This window comes from Macaca nemestrina, chromosome 3 (genome assembly GCF_043159975.1).
Source record: "Macaca nemestrina isolate mMacNem1 chromosome 3, mMacNem.hap1, whole genome shotgun sequence".
Classification (NCBI taxonomy): domain Eukaryota; kingdom Metazoa; phylum Chordata; class Mammalia; order Primates; family Cercopithecidae; genus Macaca; species Macaca nemestrina.
This window is the reverse complement of record NC_092127.1, coordinates 121,942,749-121,964,839: the sequence shown is the minus strand read 5'-3', so window position 1 is coordinate 121,964,839 and position 22,091 is coordinate 121,942,749. Positions and strand designations below refer to the sequence as shown.

Below are 22,091 nucleotides of genomic sequence, written 5' to 3'. Positions count from 1 at the left end.
GTTACTTCATTCTAGTTTGGTCTATTCATCTGGGTCTTAGTTTAGGAGCCTCATTCAAAACAATGGCCCCCAAAAACTTCATGTAACAGGGCTATATTTCTAAAATGCGAAGACTTACTTACTCCTGTTTTGTAGACTTTTAACCCACTTTTATAAGATGAGTTAAAATTGTAAATATTTACCATTGAAGAAAGAATGTGAATTTCTTCTTTTGTTTTAGGAAAGCAAAAACTATAAAGATATGAATGCATTTTACGAGGTATAAAAATGGGCATTGCTTTCAAATATGCAAGATGATAATAAAAATAATGTACCTACAATATGTATAATGTCTCAGGTATGTCTTATTAATTAATCTTATCAGATATCCAATGAGGTGTCATCAATTCCATTTACTTAGAAAGAAACTTCACGTTAGGCGAGTTAAGTGATTTATCCATACTTACGTATCTTAAGTAGAAGCCAGATTCATGTTTTTTAAAAAATATATATATGTACCACAATAAATCACAATAGAATTGTAAATGTCATGCTGAGAAACAAAAATATGTTAATATGCTAATGACTATAATTTGACAACAGTTGTCCACATTTATCTTGAATCATAATATAGTAATGATGGGGATCCTTTTAAAAATAGAGAAGGGGTTGTCAATCCAGCAAAATTTGTAGAGTAGTCCATCTCCAAATAGCCCCCTAAAATGATTTTTCATGATCTGCTATTCCATTGTTAGTGTATTATTATTCACTCAGGAAGACCTTCTAGAAGGCATATTTTCCTTGTAGGGAATTCTGTGAAGTCTCCAACACTTAGTTATGGTATAATTTATAAGTCATTGTTTTTCATACTCATTAACCCTTTCCTTGTAATAAAATATATGCTGAGACACTAATTTTTAGTCCTAGCATTTATCAAAATACCAAAACAGTAGCAGCAGATGGCTAACATTAAAATAGCAGTACTTTATGGACCAAACGGGATACACTAGTTTCCCTATTTAGTGATAATCTCCTTTAACTGGTGCGGGATTTTTGCTCCTTATTTCCGCTAAAAACAGGTTCTCATCACTTGACCAAGAAAGATTAGGCACGTGGACATATTGAAAGGTGAGGAGAGCAGAATTTTTTAAAAGAAAGCTCTCAGTGAAAAAAGGAGGGGTCCCAACAGGCTCCCACTTCACAGATTGAATACCAGGTCGTCACAAAGGAGCTGAAGAGGTCAGGCTCCTCCTCCCTTCACAAGGCACAAACTTCCCGTTAGCTCCACCCCAATCTCCCAGCTGCTGGCGTGAGCAGACAAGACCCTGGGCGGGTTCCCTTACCTGCATAAAACCATCTGATGTAAACACTTGTGGGGTGGGTTGGAGATTCTCCCAGGACCACCCCTCTCTCCTTATCTGCCTCCTGCATCGATCACAACAATCAGTTTATCTGGTTAACCTCCTATAACCTCTAACACATCTTCATTAAAGAAAACAGGGATGTCATAGGTTGGAGAACAAATAAACACAAAACGTTCAGCACCCCATGAGTCCTTTGGCTACTTAGAGAAAATATTATTTGCAAAATTACTATAAAGTATTGCACCTAACCATCCCTCAAGAAGCTTGTTCTCAATTTATCTTCATAGCTCATAAACTGTGCCCTTTTTGTGACAAAATGTCCTGAAGAATTGTGTAAGAACACTACAAAGTTGTGTACTACTTGCTTAAGGTATACCTTAGAAGCTAGGCTCAAAAGAGAGTCCCTTACTAAAAAGAGACAGAGGCCAGATAAAGGGGTGAGAACAGAGCTGATATGGGGAGGCAGAAAGACGTTGTAGGGCATTTGACAGCTATAACCCAGGTATCAGTGACCATTCTAGATCGTTAGTCATGGAAAAACCTCCCAAGATCCTGTATGACACAACATTTTAGTACTTTGCAGAGTAAATTCTTTCACTGTACTCAAATCTAAAGAACAAATGTAAGGAATGTATAATAAGATTATTTAATCCTGAGGCACATAAAACTGGATATTAGCTGATAATCTAGAAACACATATGGTTCCAAATACTATAGAGACCTTAGAGAAAGCAAATTTGGGCCAACTCCAGTAAAATCATAAACCCTAGCAAATGCATTTAAATGTGATTCCACCTAATTGAGGATCCTTGGAAAATGTAAAGATGAATGAGTATAATGAATAATCCAATTTTCCCATTCAAACCAACAGCCTCTTCTCTCATCTCTAATAAAATCGGAGGTGATTGGATGGAAGATGAGGACTAAGGAATCAAGGGGTAAGGTTAATAATAAACCCAAACCTATTAACTCATTTTAAATTTGAAGGTCAGAGTAGCTAATTTTGATATCATTGCCACTTTTTTTTTTTTCGATTTTATAAATTCTCATGCTTCCTGTATATCTTCAACTTGCTTATTTACTTTTTAAAGATAATTTGAAATAAAATTTATTATCTTCACAATGTCAGTTGGACAGGAATTTTGGAATGACTAAGCTAGGTGATTTTGGTTCAGAGTCTCTCATAAATTTCAGACAAAGTATCATCCAAGACTACAGTCAGCAGAACCTTGATTGGAGCAGGAGCTACTTCCAAGGTTACTTGTAGGCTCGGAAGTTGATACTGACTGTTAGTGGATATCTTCAGTTCCTCCCCTGTCTCCTGCCCTGATATGGTCCTTCTGCTGCTAAAATGGTAGCATACTCATGATATTACATAACTGACCTTCAACTGGTCCCCAAAATGAAAGACAATTCTACCCAACAAGAAACCAATTCAATAAGCTTATTTAGATTTTTCACATCTTCTGATAGTTTCATAGAAATATCACCAGTTTTCTTGGGCTTTAATGTTGATCAAGAGATGATAAAACATTCCTATACATTTATAGTAATGTAAATTTGTTAATAGAAATTGTAAAAAAAAAAAAAAACCTTATAGACTTATTAAATCTATATAATAAATCTGAGATATATATTTTTCCCTCATTTTACAGTGGAAGTAAAGCCTTTAAAGCACCATCCATAATCACAGGAAGTGTACTAATCTGAAGTCCAACAAAAATATTAATATTTCAATATTTATGTTTATTTTCACTTTCCAGTGGATAGAAATTGAAAAAACGGTGAGAACCCATATAGCCAAAAAACTGTTAGCAAAATATTTATTTTAAAACATGATTTCTGGCTGAGCATAGTGGCTCCTACCTGTAATTCTAGCATTTTGCGAGGCCGAGGTGAGTAGGTTGCTTGAAGACAGGAGTTCAAGACCAGGCTGGACAACATAGTGAGTCCTTGTATAAATTAATAAATAAAAATTTAAAAAATCAGCTGGTCATGGGGGCACATGCCTGTAGTCCCAGCTTCTTGGGAGCCTGATGCAGGAGGATTCCTTGAGCCCAGGAATTAGAGGTTACAGTGAACTATGATCATGCCTCTTTACTCTAGCCTGTGAAAGAAGAAACCTTGCCTCTGAATACAAAAGAAAACAAATTTGCTTTTTCTAATTGAAGAAAACATTCCAAACTACAGCTTCCACTCTGCATTTTCAAAAACTATTAACATTTCTACTTGTATAATGCAAATGTAACAATGCTTATCATCTTCAGCACCAATGGATTTCAATACCTGATAAAATTTAGCTCAAGCTTATCTCTGAACAGTCTGCCAAAGGAGTTAAAAATATAGTCAAACAGTAAAATAGCAACAGAGATTAAGTGAAGATTGACTTGAAGAGTAGGATGGTAAATTGTACTGATTCTACTGAATTAATCATTTCTCATTGATTTTTAAAATCCTTAGTGGCCCATTACAACGATCTTTACCTCCAGCTGCTTAGATGAACTTTTTTTTTTTTTTCCCTCAAAGATGAAGATGTTTCCATGGAAATGGGCCAATTTATCATAGGAAAATTAGATTATATTTCAGTTTTTAAGAATTTTCTGTAACTGATTAAATGTTTTCATTTGGGAGATGTGAAGATTATTACATTATCTCCACCTCATTTCCCATTCAGTGATGTTTATATGAGGGCAATCTTACATGTGCCCAAAATATAATGTGATCAGGTGACTTCCAATGCCAAAACAGATAAAAAACAAATGGCATCTTCATTCAGCATTTGCATACCTCTATTAGAACCTGCATTTGTAGGTTTCCAGGCAATGTAAATATGTCAGAACACACGTAATACTTTAATTCATGTTAAAGAAAGTGCCTGGAATTATGAGAGGTAATAACAAAATTAGCAAAAACTACTAGCTATATTTTTCTTTTGGATTCCTCACTTAGAATTTTTTAAACTTGTATTTATCTGAATAAAAAATAATGCTACTTATATGAAATTGAGGAGTGTCCCTTTTTAGATTAATAGAATTATAGTCTGGTTCATGGTTCAAACAGGCTCAGGAGTCATCAACTTATAAAATATCCTAAAAACAACAAATAAGGACTATGTTGACAAGCCTAACACTAACGGCAAAACAATTAATGGCAGCATATTTTATGCCATAGACAGTTGAAAAACAATTTTTCTTTACAAATATGAAAGTTTTTGTTTTCATTTTTATGGTTGGCATAATAAGGCCAATTATTATTTATACTTTAATGTGTAAATAATTGGATTAAAGCGTGACAATTACAAATTCAATAATATTTGCAAAATACAGCTTTTAATTCTCTCTTGTCAAGAATCTATTTTCATTTGATATAATTAATGTCAGAGACTAGAAAAAGTAAAGCATTCATATAGTTTACTGACCACTGCTCTTTTTCAGAATTTTAAATAGAAACCAGGTTATATCTGTTCCTTAATGGATTCAGTCACATACTCGTTTGTTCTTCACATATGCTGGGCCATGTAAGAATGTTTTAGTGATTATAACACATGGGTGCTCAGCATTTGGTAGCTTAAAACCTAGAGAAACCTATCACACAAAATTGTAAGTAACCTAGCAGTTTTTTATACTAGTGTAAAAACTTCAGCTAAAGTACCTTTGATTAAAAAAAAAATGAAAATATTTTAATACTACTATCAACATAAGAAAAAAATTAACAAAATTTAGCCACAATAAAAAAATACATAAATTTCCATTTTTTAACCATGACATTTTAAATAACATAATTCTGAAGACTACACTGTGATAAATGTATCAGCTACTGCAACAATGAATAAATAAATAAACAACAAATTCTTTACACAGAGGTCCCCATTATTAGCTTTACAACCTCCTTGACAAGAGGCTTGGTGTGATTATGAGGTAATGTAAAACATCTGCAGTTTTATGTAAATATTCTAAGTTTTTTTCTTAACATAGTCTTAATCTTTATTTGATAAGCACTTTATGTAGTACTTACTATGTGTCAGGTACACTTTTGTATTTTTTTATTTATTTTTATTTATTTATTTATTTATTTATTTATTTATTTATTTATTTATGAGATGGAGTCTGGCTCAGTCACCCAGGCTGGAGTGCAGTGGCGTGATCTCGGCCCACTGCAAGCTCCACCTCCCGGATTCACTCCATTCTCCTGCCTCAGCCTCCGGAGTAGCTGGGACTACAGGCGCCCCCCACCACGCCCGGCTAATTTTTTGTATTTTTAGTGGAGACGGGGTTTCACCATGTTAGCCAGGATGGTCTCAATCTCCTGACCTCGTTATCCGCCAGCCTCGGCCTCCCAAAGTGTTGGGATTACAGGCGTGAGCCACTGTGCCTGGCCCACTTTTTTAAATATGGTATTCCATGGTGTATATGTGCCACATTTTTTTAATCCAGTCTATCACTGATGGGCATTTGGGTTGATTCCATGTCTTTGCTATTGGGAATAGTGCTGCACTGAACACACACATTCATGTTTCTTTATAATGGAATAACTTATATACATTTGAGTATATACCCAGTAATGGGATTGCTGGGTCGAATGGTATGTGTGTCTTTAGGTCTTTGAGGAATCGCCACTGTCTTCCACAATGGTTGAACTAATTAACACTCCCACCAGCAGTGTGTAAGTGACCCTTTTCTCCACAACTTCACCAGCACCTGTTATTTTTGCACTTTTTGATATTAGCCATTCTGACTGGTGTGAGATGGTATTTCATTGTAGTTTTGATTTCCATTTCTCTAAATATCAGTGATGAGCTGTTTTTCATATGCTTGTTGGCCACATGTATGTCTTCTTTTGAAGAGTATCTGTTCACTTCCTTTGCCCACTTTTTAATGGGGTTGTTGTTGTTGTTGTTGTTTTCTGGTAAATTTAAGTTCATTATAAAAGCTTAATATTTCACCTTAGTCAGATGCATTAGTTTGCCAAACTTTTCTCTCGTTCTGTAGGTTGTCTGTTTACTCTGTTGATAGTTTCTTTTGCTGTGCAGAAGCTCTTTAGTTCAATTAGATCCGATTTTTCAATTTTTGCTTTTGTTAAAATTGCTTTTGACATCTTTGTCATGAAATCTTTGCCAGTGCTTTTATGTCCTAAATGGGATTGGCCAAGTTGTCTTCCAGGCTTTCTATAGTCTTAAGTTTTACATTTAAGTGTTTAATCCATCTTGAGTTAACTTTTGTATATAATGTAAGGAAGGGGTCCAGTTTCAGTTTTCTGTATGTGGCTAGCCAGTTATCCCAGCACCATTTATTGAATAGGCAATTCTTTCCCCACTGCTTGTTTTTGCCAGGTTTTTTGAAGATCAGTTATTTGTAGGTGTGTAGTCTTATTTCTGGGTTCTCTATTCTGTTCCATTGGTGTATGTGTCTGTTTTTGTACCAGTACCATGTTGTTTGGTTACTGTAGCCCTGTAGTGTAGTTTGAAGCCAGATAGCATGATGCAATCAAATTTGTGTTTTGCTTAGGATTGCACTGACTGTTTAAACTCTTTTTGTGTTCCATATGAATTTAATTTTTTTCTAGTTCTGTGAAGAATGTCAATGGTAGTTTAATGGGAGTAGCATTGAATCCATAAATTGCTTTGCATATTGTGGCCATTGTAATGATATTGATTATTCCTACCAATGAGCATAAAATATTTTTCCATTTGTTTGTGTCAGCTCTGATTTCTTTGAGTGGTGGTTTGATCTCCTTGTGAAGATCTTTCAGTTCTCTTGTTAGCTGTATTCCTAGGTGTTTTATTTATTCATTTATTTATTTTTATGGTAATTTGCGTGAGAGTTCATTCGTGATTTGGCTCACAGCTTGAATATTGTTGGTGTATAGAAATGTTACTGATTTTTGCACATTGATTTTGTATTCTGAGTTGTTGCTGAAGTTGTTTATCAGCTTCAGAAAATTTTGGGCTGAGACTATGAAGTTTTCTAGATGTAGGGTTATGTCATCTGCAAAGAAGGATAGCTTGACTTTCTATTTTCCTATTTGAGTACTTCCTTCCTTCCTTCCTTCCTTCCTTCCTTCCTTCCTTCCTTCCCTCCCTCCCTCCCTCGTTCCCTCCCTCCCTCCTTCCTTCCTCCCTTCCTTCCTTCCTCCCTTCCTTCCTTCCTTCCTTCCTTCCTTCCTTCCTTCCTTCCTTCCTTCCTTCCTTCCTTCCTTCCTTCCTTCTTCTTTTCCTTCCTTCCTTCTTCCTTTCCTCCCTTCGCTTGCTTGCTTGCTTTCTTTCTTTCTTTCTTTCTTTCTTTCTTTCTTTCTTTCTTTCTTTCTTTCTTTCTTTCTTTCTTTCTTTCTTTCTTTCTTTCTTTCTGTCTCTCTCTCTCTCTCTCTCTCTCTCTCTCTCTCTCTCTCTCTCTCTCTCTCTCCTCCCCTCTCTTCTCTCTTGCTTTCTTCCTGATTTCTCACTTTCTTTATTTCTTTGGTCCCTTTGCCTGATTGCTCTGGCCAGAAATTCCACTACTATGTTTAACAGGAGTGGTGGAAGAGGGTATCCTTGTCTAATGCAAGTTTTCAAGGCAAATTCTTCCAGCTTTCACCCATTCATTATGATGTTGGCTGTTGGTTTGTCATAGATGGCTGTTATTATTTGGAGGTATGTTCCTTCAATACCTAGTTTACTGAGAGATTTTAACATAAGCTGATGTTGAGTTTTATTGAAATATTTTTTCTAAATATATTGAGATAATTATGAGGTTTTTGTCTTTATTTCTGTTTATGTGAATAACCACATTTATGAATTTGCATATGTTGAACCGACACTTCATCCCAGGGATAAAACCTACTGGATTGTGAAGGATTACCTTTTTAGTGTGCTGCTGCATTTTATTTGCCAGTATTTTATTGAGAATTTTGACATTGATATTCATCAAGAATATTGGCCTAAAGTTTACGTTTTTGTTGTTGTTGTATCAGCCAGGTTTTGGTATCAGGATAATGCTGATACCAGTTTGTTAGTAGGCCATTTATTACTGACTCAATTTCAAAAGTAATTAGGAGGAGAAAGAGAGAGGGTATGGTAATCCACATGTTGCAAGAGAAAAGGAGCAGGTAGGAAAATAATCAGTTATCTTTTTGTCTTGTTCTCAGTAAATTGTCATTTTACATAAGCTCATGTGAACATGGCGTAGCTGTCTTTGCAGGTATTTTACCTTTCATCTGTAGCTGTCTGCTTCAGAACAGAAGGAAAGGTAGTTTCTAGCATGACTCAGCTTTCAGCTTATTATTATTATTTTTCTTTGGCATAGTGAATTGAGTTCGCAAGTTTTTATTTCCCTGTCACATATCTTTTGGGGTATTTTTCAAAATTGCAATTTTAAAACATGCACCCTGAAGATTTTGATAGGAAAAAGTCCCTCCTCCTTGAATTTTTGAAATAGTTTCATAAGGAATGGTACCAGCTCTTCTTTGTTCATCTGGAAGAATTCAGCTATGAATCCATCTGGTCCTGTGCTTTTTTTAGTTAGTAGGCTATTTATTACTGACTCAATTTCAGAACTCATTATTGGTCTATTTAGAGATTCAATTCCTTGCTGGTTCAATCATGGAAAGTGTATGTGTCTAGGAATTTATTTCTTCTATATTTTCTAGTTTATGTCCATAGAGGTGTTCATAATCTCTGAGTTTTGCTTGTAGTTCTGTGGGGTCAGTGGCAGTATTCCTGTTGTTTCTGATAATGTTTTTATAAGTTTGTCTCTCTCTTTTTTCATTAGTCTAGTTAGAATCTACCTTTTCATTACTTTTTAAAATAAAACCAACTCCTGAATTAGTTCATCTTTTTTTTCTTTTTTTTTTTCTTTGTTTTTATTATACTTTAAGTTCTAGGGTACATGTGCATAACGTGCAGGTTTGTTACATATGTATACTTGTGCCATGTTGCTGTGCTGCACCCATCAACTCGTCAGCACCCATCAACTCGTCATTTACATCAGGTATAACTCCCAATGCAAACCCTCCCCCACCCCCTCCCCATGATAGGCCCCGGTGTGTGATGTTCCCCTTCCCGAGTCCAAGTGATCTCATTGATCAGTTCCCACCAATGAGTGAGAACATGTGGTGTTTGGTTTTCTGTTCTTGTGATAGTTTGCTGAGAATGATGGTTTCCAGCTGCATCCAGGTCCCTACAAAGGACACAAACTCATCCTTTTTTATGGCTGCATAGTATTCCATGGTGTATATGTGCCACATTTTCTTAATCCAGTCTGTCACTGATGGACATTTGGGTTGATTCCAAGTCTTTGCTATTGTGAATAGTGCCACAATAAACATACATGTTCATGTATCTTTATAGCAGCATGATTTATAATCCTTTGGATATATACCCAGTAATGGGATGGCTGGGTCATATGGTACTTCTAGTTGTAGATCCTTGAGGAATCGCCATACTGCTTTCCATAATGGTTGAACTAGTTTACAATCCCATCAACAGTGTAAAAGTGTTCCTATTTCTCCACATCCTCTCCAGCACCTGTTGTTTCCTGACTTTTTAATGATCGCCATTCTAACTGGTGTGAGATGGTATCTCATTGTGGTTTTGATTTGCATTTCTCTGATGGCCAGTGATGATGAGCATTTTTTCATGTGTCTGTTGGCTGTATGAATGTCCTCTTTTGAGAAATGTCTGTTCATATCCTTTGCCCACTTTTTGATGGGGTTGTTTGCTTTTTTCTTGTAAATTTGTTTGAGTTCTTTGTAGGTTCTGGATATTAGCCCTTTGTCTGATGAGTAGATTGCAAAACTTTTCTCCCATTCTGTAGGTTGCCTATTCACTCTGATGGTAGTTTCTTTTGCTTTGCAGAAGCTCTTTAGTTTAATGAGATCCCATTTGTCAATTGTGGCTTTTGTTGCCGTTGCTTTTGGTGTTTTAGACATGAAGTCCTTGCCCATGCCTATGTCCTGAATGGTATTACCTAGGTTTTCTTCTAGGGTTTTTATGGTATTAGGTCTAACATTTCAGTCTCTAATCCATCTTGAATTAATTTTTGTATAAGGAGTAAGGAAAGGATCCAGTTTCAGCTTTCTACTTATGGCTAACCAATTTTCCCAGCACCATTTATTAAATAGGGAATCCCTTCCCCATTTCTTGTTTTTCTCAGGTTTATCAAAGACCAGATGGCTGTAGATGTGTGGTATTATTTCTGAGGACTCTGTTCTGTTCCATTGGTCTATATCTCTGTTTTGGTATCAGTATCATGCTGTTTTGGTTACTGTAGCCTGGTAGTATAGATTGAAGTCAGGTAGCGTCATGCCTCCAGCTTTGTTCTTTTGACTTAGGATTGTCTTGGAGATGCGGGCTCTTTTCTGGTTCCATATGAACTTCAAAGCAGTTTTTTCCAATTCTGTGAAGAAACTCATTGGTAGCTTGATGGGGATGGCATTGAATCTATAAATTACCTTGGGCAGTATGGCCATTTTCACAATCTTGATTCTTCCTATCCATGAGCATGGTATGTTCTTCCATTTGTTTGTGTCCTCTTTGATTTCACTGAGCAGTGGTTTGTAGTTCTCCTTGAAGAGGTCCTTTACATCCCTTGTAAGTTGGATTCCTAGGTATTTTATTCTCTTTGAAGCAATTGTGAATGGAAGTTCATTCATGATTTGGCTCTCTGTATGTCTGTTACTGGTGTATAAGAATGCTTGTGATTTTTGCACATTAATTTTTTAACCTGAGACTTTGCTGAAGTTTCTTATCAGCTTAAGGAGATTTTGGGCTGAGACAATGGGGTTTTCTAAATATACAATCATGTCATCTACAAACAGGGACAATTTGACTTCTTCTTTTCCTAACTGAATACCCTTGATTTCTTTCTCTTGCCTGATTGCCCTAGCCAGAACTTCCAACACTATGTTGAATAGGAGTGGTGAGAGAGGGCATCCCTGTCTTGTGCCAGTTTTCAAAGGGAATTTTTCCAGTTTTTGCCCATTCAGTATGATATTGGCTGTGGGTTTGTCATAAAGAGCTCTTATGATTTTGAGATACATTCCATCAATAACGAATTTATTGAGAGTTTTTAGCATGAAGGGCTGTTGAATTTTGTCAAAGGCCTTTTCTGCATCTATTGAGATAATCATGTGGTTTTTGTCTTTGGTTCTGTTTATATGCTGGATTACGTTTATTGATTTGCGAATGTTGAACCAGCCTTGCATCCCAGTGATGAAGCCCACTTGATCATGGTGGATAAGCTTTTTGATATGCCGCTGGATCTGGTTTGCCAGTATTTTATTGAGGATTTTTGCATCGATGTTCATCAGGGATATTGGTCTAAAATTCTCTTTTTTTGTTGTGTCTCTGCCAGGCTTTGGTATCAGGATGTTGTTGGCCTCATAAAATGAGTTAGGGAGGATTCCCTCTTTTTCTATTGATTGCAATACTTTCAGAAGGAATGGTACCAGCTCCTCCTTGTACCTCTGGTAGAATTCAGCTGTGAATCGATCTGGTCCTGGACTTTTTTTGGTTGGTAGACTATTAATTATTGCCTCAATTTCAGAGCCTGCTATTGGTCTATTCAGGGATTCAACTTCTTCCTGGTTTAGTCTTGGGAGAGTGTAAGTGTCCAGGAAATTATCCATTTCTTCTAGATTTTCAGGTTTATTTGCATAGAGGTGTTTATAGTATTCTCTGATGGTAGTTTGTATTTCTGTCTGGTCGGTGGTGATATCCCCTTTATCATTTTTTATTGCGTCTATTTGATTCTTCTCTCTTTTCTTCTTTATTAGTCTTGCTAGCGGTCTGTCAATTTTGTTGATCTTTTCAAAAAACCAGCTCCTGGATTCATTGATTTTTTGGAGGGTTTTTGTGTCTCTATCTCCTTCAGGTCTGCTCTGATCTTAGTTAATTCTTGCCTTCAGCTAGCTTTTGAATGTATTTGCTCTTGCTTCTCTAGTTCTTTTAATTGTGATGTTAGAGTGTCAATTTTAGATCTTTCCAGCTTTCTCTTGTGGGCCTTTAGTGCTATAAATTTATCTCTACACACTGCTTTAAATGTGTCCCAGAGATTCTGGTATGTTGTATCTTTGTTCTCATTGGTTTCAAAGAACATCTTTATATCTGCCTTCATTTCGTTATGTACCCAGTAGTCATTCAGGAGCAGGTTATTCAGTTTCCATGTAGTTGAACGGTTTTGATTGAGTTTCTTAGTCCTGAGTTCTAGTTTGATTGCACTGTGGGCTGAGAGACAGTTTGTTATAATTTCTGTTCTTGTACGTTTGCTGAGGAGTGCTTTACTTCCAATTATGTGGTCAATTTTGGAATAAGTGCGATGTGGTGCTGAGAAGAATGTATATTCTGTTGATTTGGGGTGGAGAGTTCTGTAGATGTCTATTATGTCTGCGTGGTACCAAGTTGGGTTCAATTCCTGGGTAGCCTTGTTAACTTTCTGTCTCATTGATCTGTCTAATGTTGACAGTGGGGTGTTGACGTCTCCCATTATTATTGTATGGGAGTCTAAGTCTCTTTGTAAGTCTCTAAGGACTTGCTTTATGAATCTGGGTGCTCCTGTATTGGGTGCATATATATTTAGGATAGTTAGCTCTTCCTGTTGAATTGATCCCTTTACCATTATGTAATTGCCTTCTTTGTCTCTTTTGATCTTTGATGGTTTAAAGTCTGTTTTATCAGAGACTAGTATTGCAACCCCCGCTTTTTTTTGTTCTCCATTTGCTTGGTAGATCTTCCTCCATACCTTTATTTTGAGCCTATGTATGTCTCTGCATGTGAGATGGGTCTCCTGAATACAGCAGACTGATGGGTCTTGACTCTATCCAGTTTGCCAGTCTGTGTCTTTTAATTGGATCATTTAGTCCATTTACATTTAAGGTTAATATTGTTATGTGTGAACTTGATCCTACCATTATGATATTAACTGGTTATTTTGCTCATTAGTTGATGCAGTTTCTTCCTAGTCTCGATGGTCTTTACACTTTGGCATGTTTTTGCAATGGCTGGTACCGGTTGTTCCTTTCCATGTTTAGTGCTTCCTTCAGGGTCTCTTGTAAGGCAGGCCTGGTGGTAACAAAATCTCTAAGCATTTGCTTGTCTGTAAAGGATTTTATTTCTCCTTCACTTATGAAACTTAGTTTGGCTGGATATGAAATTCTGGGTTGAAAATTCTTTTCTTTAAGAATGTTGAATATTGGCCCCCACTCGCTTCTGGCTTGGAGAGTTTCTGCCGAGAGATCTGCTGTTAATCTGATTGGCTTCCCTTTGTTGGTAACCCAACCTTTCTCTCTGGCTGCCCTTAAGATTTTTTCCTTCATTTCAACTTTGGTGAATCTGGCAATTATGTGTCTTGGAGTTGCTCTTCTCGAGGAGTATCTTTGTGGCGTTCTCTGTATTTCCTGAATTTGAATGTTGGCCTGCCCTACTAGGTTGGGGCAGTTCTCCTGGATGATATCCTGAAGAGTGTTTTCCAACTTGGTTCCATTTTCTCCCTCACTTTCAGGCACCCCAATCAGACGTAGATTTAGTCTTTTTAAATAATCCCATACTTCTTGCGGGATTTGTTCATTTCTTTTTCTTCTTTTTTCTTTAGATTTCTCTTCTTGCTTCATTTCATTCATTTGATCCTCAATCGCTGATACTGTTTCTTCCAGTTGATCGAGTCGGTTACTGAAGCTTGTGCATTTGTCATGTATTTCTCGTGTCATAGTTTTCATCTCTGTCTGTTCGTTTATGGCCATCTCTGCATTAATTATTCTGGTTATCAATTCTTCCACTCTTTTTTCAAGATTTTTGGTTTCTTTGCACTGGGTATGTAATTCCTCCTTTAGCTCTGAGAAGTTTGATGGACTGAAGCCTTCTTCTCTCATCTCATCAAAGTCATTCTCTGTCCAGCTTTGATCGGTTGCTGGCTATAGCTGTGTTCCTTTGGAGGTGGAGATGTGCTCTTATTTTTTGAATTTCCAGCTTTTCTGCCCTGCTTTCTCCCCATCTTTGTGGTTTATCTGCCTCTGGTCTTTGATGATGGTGACGTACTGATGGGGTTTTGGTGTTGGTGTCCTTCCTGTTTATTAGTTTTCCTTCTAACAGTCAGGACCCTCAGCTGTAGGTCTGTTGGAGATTACTTGAGGTCCACTCCAGACCCTGTTTGCCTGGGTGTCAGCAGCAGAGGCTGCAGAAGATAGAATACTGCTGAACAGCGAGTGTACCTGTCTGATTCTTGCTTTTGGAAGCTTCCTCTCAGGGGTGTACTCCACCGTGTGAGGTGTGGTGTGTCAGTCTGCCCCTAGTGGCGGATGTCTCCCAGTTAGGCTACTCAGGGGTCGGGACCCACTTGAGCAGGCAGTCTGTCCGTTCTCAGATCTCAACCTCAGTATTGGGAGATCTACTGCTCTCTTCAAAGCTCTCAGACAGCGTCGCTTGCGTCTTCAGAGTTTTCTGCTCCACCCAGTTCGATCTTCCCAGGGTTTTGTTTACTTACTTAAGCCTCAGCAATGGCAGGCGCCCCTCCCCCAGCCTGGCTGCTGCCTTGTGGTTAGATGGCAGACTGCTGTGCTAGCAATGAGGAAGGCTTCGTGGTCGTGGGACCCTCCTGGCCAGGTGTGGTATATAATCTCCTGGTGTGCCCGTTTGCTTAAAGCACAGTATTGGGTTGGGAGTTACCCGATTTTCCAGGTGTTGTGTGTTTCAGTTCCCTGGCTAGGAAAAGGGATTCCCTTCCCCCTTGCGCTTCCCAGGTGAGGTGATGCCTGGCCCTGCTTCAGCTCTCGCTGGTCGGGCTGCAACAGCTGACCAGCACCGATTGTCAGGCACTCCCCAGTGAGATGAACCCAGTACCTCAGTTGATAATGCAGAAATCACCGTCTTCTGTGTTGCTCCCGCTGGGAGCTGGAGATTGGAGCTGTTCCTATTCGGCCATCTTGCTCCACCCCCATCTTTTTAATTTTGTTGTTGTTGTTTTTCCTGTCTCCATCTTCTTCAGTTAAGCTCTAATTTTAGTCATTTCCTGTCTTCTACTAGCTTTGGGATTTTTTTGCCCTTGGTTCTCTAGTTCTTTTGGTTGTGATGTTAATGTGTTGACTTAAGATGTTTCTGACTTTTTCTTGTGGGCATTTAGTGCTATAACTTTTCATATAAACTTTGCCTTAGTTGGGTCCCAGAGCTTCTGGTATGTTTTTTCTTTGTTCTCATTAGTCTCAAAGAACTTCCAAATACCTGTCTTAATATCATTATTTACCCAAAAGTCATTTAGAAGTCATTCAATTTCCATGTCGTTGGATAGTTTTGAGTGAATTTCTTAGTCTTGATTGTTAATTTGATTGTGCTGTGGTTTGAGAGGTTCTTTGTTATGATTTCAGTTTTTTTTTTTTTCATTTTCTAAGGAGTGTTTTATTTCCAATTATGTAATTAATTTTAGAGTAAGTGTCATGTGACAATGAGAAGAGTGTATATGCGATTGTTTTTGAGTGGAGAGTTCTGTAGTTATCTATCAGGTCCATTTGATCAAGTGTTGAGTTCAGTTCTTGAATATTTTTGCTAATTTTCTGTTTCAATGACCTGTCTAATATTGTCAATGAGGTATGAAAATCTCTGACTACTATTATGTGGAGGTCTAAGTCTCTTCGAAAGTCTCTAACAACTTGCTTTATAAATCTTGGTCCTACTATGTTGGGTACATATATATTTAAGATAGCTCTTCTTGTTGAATTGAACCTTTTACCATTATGTATCGCTCCTTTTTGTCTTTTTTGATCTTTGATGGTTTAAAGTCTTTTTTGTCAGAAACTAATATTGCAATCCCATCTTTTTTATGTTTTCTATTGTCTTAGCAAATTTTCCTCCATCCCTTTATTTTGAGCCTATCTGTTCATTGCATGTGAGTTGGATCTCTTAAAGAAAGCATCGCAAGGTCTTGGTTCTTTATCCAGCTTGTCACTCTGTGTATTTTAGCTGGGGCTTTTAGCACTTTTACATTTAAGGTTAGTATTTATATGTGTGGATTTGATTCTGTCATCATGATGTTAGCTGATTATTTTGCAAACTTAGTTTATTTGGTTGCTTTATAATGTCACTGGTCTATACATACTTCAGTGTGTTTTTGTAGTAGTTGGTAATAGTCTTTCCTTACCACATTTAGTCCTTGTTTCAGGAGCTCTTTTAAGGCACGTCTGGTGGTAAGAAATTCCCCAGCATTTGCTTGTCTGAAAAAGAACTTATTTCTTCTTAGCTTATAAAGCTTGATTTGGCTAGATTTGAAATTTTGGGTTAGAATTATTTTCTTTATAAAATGTTGAATATTGGCCACTAATCTCTTCTTGCTTGTAGGGTTTCAGCTGAGAGATTTGCTGTTAGTCTGATGTACTTCCCTTTGTAGGTGGCCTGACCTTTCCCTCTAGTTGCCATTAACATTTTTTCTTTCATTTTGACTTTGAAGAATCTTATAATTATGTGCCTTGGGGATGTTTTTCTCATGGTGTATCTTACTGGAGTTTTTTACATTTCCTGAATTTGAATGTTTGCCTTTGTAACTAGGTTCAGGAAGTTCTCATGAATGATATCCTAAAATATGTTGTCCAAATTGATTCCAATGTCCTCATATCATTCAGGAAAACAGTCAGTCATAGATTTGGTCTCATTACATAATCCCATATTTTGTGGAGGTTTTGTTCATTCCTTTTCTTTTTTTTCTGTTTTTGTCTCATTATTTCAGAAATGTAGTCTTCAAGCTCAGTTATTCTTTTCTCCACTTGATCTCTTCTACTATTAATACTTGTGTTCACATTAGGAAATTATGTAGTGTGTTTTTGTGCTATATCAGGTTGATTACACTCTTTTATCTATTGACTATTTTGTCTGACAACTCCTGCAATGTTTTATTAGGAGTTTCAGCTTTCTTGCATTGGTTTATAGTGTACTCCTTTAGCTCAGTGTACTTCATTTCTATCCAAATTCTGAATTCCAATTCTGTCATTTTAACTTCCTCAGTCTCCACCCGATTCCAAACCCTTGCAGTCATTTGGAGGAAAGAGGGCACTCTGGTTTTTTGAGTTTTCAGCATTCTTGTGCTAATTCTTTTTCATCTTGGCAGGCTTATTTACCTTCAATATTTGAAGTTGCTGGCTTTTGTGTATTTTTCTTCCTTTAACAGTCTGTGCACTTTTCTGTAGACTTGCTGTGGTATGCTGGGGTTCCGCTTCAATGCCTAGTCACCTCAAACTTTCCTGTACCTGCAGGTATCACCAGTTAAGCCTGTGAAGCAGCAAAGATGGCAGTCTGCGCCATCTTCTAGGAGGTCTGTGACAGGGAGGTACGGACATATTGCTGGCTCAAATGCACCTGTAGGAGGTGACTGGAGACCCTGGTTGGGAGGTCTTGCCCAGTCAGGAGGAACGGGATCAGGGACCTGCTTTAAAAAGTGCGTTGACCATGTTTTCATAGACAAGCTGTGCTATGCTGGGGGACCACTTCAGCTCATGGTCACCTCAGACACTCTGAAGCCTGAAAGCTGGAACAGCTAAATCGCCCAAACAACAAGTATGACAGCATCTACAGAAATCATTTTATTTGAGTTATGTAGCAAGAACCCAACTTAAGCAAATATAAAACTTATAACTAACTCATTATTTGGATATTAATGTCTATGCTAAACTGATTTGTTCATGGGCTAGTCAGCTATTCATATGACCTTTACAATTTTCTGAATTATATTTTTTGGTTAAAAAAAGAAAACAAACTGATACTTATCGCTTTCCAATAAACATTTGATTTAAGTTGTTATGCCTTCAATATCTCATGTAAAATGCTAGTTTCATTACAACTGTATGTAAATATGTATAAAATAGAAAGTATCTGAGACAAATCTCAATCAGTTTTGAAGTTTATTTTGCTAAGGTTAAGGATATGCCCAGAAGAAATAAACATGAAATCACAGAAACAGGCTATGGTCTGTGTGTTTTTCCAAAGATGATTTTGAGGACTTCAACATTTAATGAGGAAAAGTAATCTGGAGGGGAAAGACAGAGGGTATAGTAATCCACGTGTTGTAAGAGAAAAGGAGCAGGTAGGAGAATAATCAATTACATTTTTGTCTTGTTCTCAGTAAATTGGCATTTTACATAAGATAATGTGAACATGGCACAGCTGCCTGTGGAGATATTTTACCTTTCAACTGTAGCTGTCTGCTTCAGAACAGAAGGAAAGGTAGTTTCTTGCATGACTCAGTTTTCAGTTTATTATTATTATTTTTCTATGGCATAGTGAATTGAGTTCTCAAGTTTTTATTTCCCTGTCAGGTATCTTTTGGGGTATTTTTCAAAATTGCAATTTTAAAACATGCACCCTGAAGATTCTGGTAGCAAAAGATGTCATGTTAGACAAAATCTGTACTTTTTAAAAATCTCTAGGCAATTCTCTTCACAGTCCAATTAGGGAAAAACTGATTAAGGATTTTATACCAAACCAGACTTGCAAAAGAGAGATGCAAAAGCATTTGAAGACTCTATAATAACAAAATTTAAAAAATATATATTTATTTCAAGTATCCAATACTGACTACAAAATATAATAGATTTATTTCTAGAACGCATGAGTATACTTTTAGAAATCTTATAGAACACTCTTATATTTTGGTGTCCAGGCTGTGTCATTTGGTCACAATTAGCTGGTATAAAAATATATATAGACTTATAGATTATTTTTAAAAATTCCAATAAGTGGGTGGGCAGAGGGTAGTAAGTTATTCATTGATAATGTCTCTACTAATGCCCACTCATGATGGCTAAAGATACATAGAATTTAAACTTACACACACACACGAACACACACACACATATAAGACACACACACACACACACACACACAAAGACACACCACCCTTCTCCCACAGTATCCTCTGCTGAATATTCTCTGTATCTTCATTGGTACTTTGATTATAAGCCAATTTTCCTGCACTTTCCAGAATATCTTTAGGATTTCGTTTTCCTGAATTATCCATAAATCTACTAAACATACCCGTATTGGCTTTTTTTTTTATTTTACATAACTCTAACATCTTATTTTACCCCTGAGTTCCCTACAGATATTCCTATAAATTTACTTTACCAGAATTATTTTGTCTTCTTTTCCCTTGAAATATCTCGACAACTCCATCAATAGATTCTCTGAGCACACAACTCTCTTTAATCACTACCAGTTACTTCACCCAACATCTCAGTCTTACTAAAGAAAAATAAATTACGCTGGAAAACATTAATAGTTGCTACCACACTATTACTTACATGTCTGCCACACAAGTAAATAAAAAAGTGTTATAAATATTCTGAAACCAAATATGGTTGAATTTTGGGGTGTACTTTGGTTTTACACAGTGCCTAATAAAAATGATGTTTCTGTTTCTCTGAAGTGAGTATATTTTTCAATTATCTACCTCATTGTCATTTACTTAACCAACATTCGAATTTTCAATTTAGGAAAGAATAGAGAGATTCTTCAAGAATAGACCTGCCTATCAAAGAGGAAGTTATAAAGGGTGCCACCCAAATCTACTTACTTTACAAAAATAGCTTAATTGTAATTAACATAACCTCAAAACAAATATTCAATTGAAAGAATTTTAAAAAACAAACTACATAAAAAAAAAAATTGTTGTACTTCTTAAAAGAAATATCTCAGGCCACAGTTCTTTATTTGTATACATTATAAGAGAAATAAACTGAAAAATCCAAACATTTTATTTCATTTTACAATACTCATGCAGTTGCTTGTTATTTTTATTGACACAGATGACATTCTAAATTATAAATGACCATTGACTTAAACTATGCTTAATGTCATGAAAATTCCACTTATCTAGTTAAAATATAATTCCTGATGTAAGGGTATTCTGAACTAAGTTTTGAAAACTTCATTAAATGAGAAATAATCTCTAGATAATTCTTGTAAAATTATCAAATTTCTTTCCTTAGCTCACTAGAAAAACATACATTTCAGGGACTTGGTAAATTAAATTAAAAATAACTTTTTCTGGGACTGTTTCTTTAAGTTTCACTGGTCAACAATGTTGCTATTCTTTTTATTTTATTTTATTTTACTTTATTTTATTTTATTTTATTTTATTTTATTTTATTTTATTTTATTTTATTTGGCAGAGTCGTGCTCTATCACCCAGGCTGGAGTGCAGTGGCTCCATCTTAGCTCACTGCAATGTCCGTCTCCCAGGTTCAAGCTATTCTTGTGCCTCAGTCTCCTGAGTAGCTGGGACTACTGGCACGTGCCACCACGCCATGCTATTTTTGCATTTCTTAAAGTAGAGACGGGATTTCACGATGTTGGCCAGGCTGGTCTCAAACTCCTGACCTCACGTAATCCACCCTCGGCCTCCCAGAGTGCTGGCATTACAGGCGTGAGACACTGTGCGTGAAGGGCCTAACAGTGTTCCCATTCTCAACTCATAGATCTAGTTTATAAAAGTCAGTCAGGTACTTTTCTAGACCATATAAATGTCAGTCACAATATTTATCAAAATAATCGCTCACTTTAAATTTAGCTGTGTGTACAGACTATGAACCACTTACGCTTAGTTTGACAGAACATATGTGAGGATCAATGTTTATCTTCATAATTATGTCATAAAGTTCTTATATCTCAAAGACTGTGTGCTTACATTCACAAAATTCTAAAACTCGACATGTATAATTCGACAGATTTTCTTTTCCAACTGATGTGATGTAACAAGAGGAGCAACAAAAGAAGAATCCCAAGATAATCAGGTAATTATGTTAGGAGAGATTCTCAGTTTGATCTAATCCTGTCTAAGCAGGCTGAAAGAAATTAGTCACTCAGAATTATATAAAAGGCTCTACTGAGGTATGTAAAACAATCTGTGCAGATTTTTTCAACCTCTTCTTGTGCCATCCAGAATAGAGTTAAACTAGAATAGAGTTAAACTAGAATAGAGTTAAACTAGAATGTCACTGTGAATAGAGTTAAACTAGAATGTCACTGTGAACTATTTCTTCAACTTTATCTTCTTAGGAAGTTTTGTAGTTGTTTAGGACTGGGGAGAGAACTTAAAGAAATAACAGGAACTTGAGAAGAAATCACATATACAAGGGCACCTCACTTAAAATTGCTGAGCAAGTTAAGCATAAATATAGGGCATAGATATAGACAGACCAATAAATTGATCAAATCAATTGTATATATATATTTATACATACATATATACATATACATAAGTAGATTTACAACATCTTTCACATTATATGCAGATATTAACTATCAAATCTTTATTATGTAGAAAGAGTGACCACAAAAGATGCACCGATTTAATGTCTAATTCAATAAATAAATACTTACCAGTTTCCATGCATGTGCCAGGTCTTCAGCTAGATTAAAAAAAAATACAATATTGAATCAAATAATCAAAATTCATTCTCTTATGAAGAATTGCATTCTCAAGACAAAAGACTTAGATAAATGAAACAGCACAAGTGCGTGCCTGTGCAGACATGCATTAACTGGTGAAATAAAAATATTAAATATATAATATGCTAGGCATACTAGAGTGTGAACTAAATAATCGTGTTAAGTGTATGTAATGTATATTCTGTGTGTACATGTGTTTGAACATATGTCTGTATGCATGTATATATATTTAATATATATGTACAGTACATGGCATTTTCTACCCATGTCATGGTTTATATCAGATAGCGACAATTCCAGTGAAGAAAAAGCCAGAAGACCAGATGTGGTGGCTCACACCTGTAATTTCAGCTCTT

General features: G+C 36.4%; 2 long non-coding RNA genes across 2 annotated transcripts in view; both read left to right on the top strand.

Moving 5' to 3' along the window:
- Window positions 1-2,212: 2,212 nt before the first annotated feature.
- LOC139362192 (uncharacterized) overlaps window positions 2,213-22,091 on the top strand; it is a 66,381-nt gene continuing 46,502 nt past the window's right edge. Inside the window, exons 1-2 of the long non-coding RNA XR_011620579.1 lie at window positions 2,213-2,281; window positions 21,012-21,174. This is a non-coding gene — a long non-coding RNA (uncharacterized lncRNA). The remainder of the gene's footprint in view (window positions 2,282-21,011; window positions 21,175-22,091) is intronic.
- On the top strand, window positions 17,480-18,244 carry LOC105463579 (uncharacterized). The gene is made up of 2 exons (XR_976419.2): window positions 17,480-17,617; window positions 17,749-18,244. It is a non-coding gene; the product is annotated as an uncharacterized lncRNA (long non-coding RNA).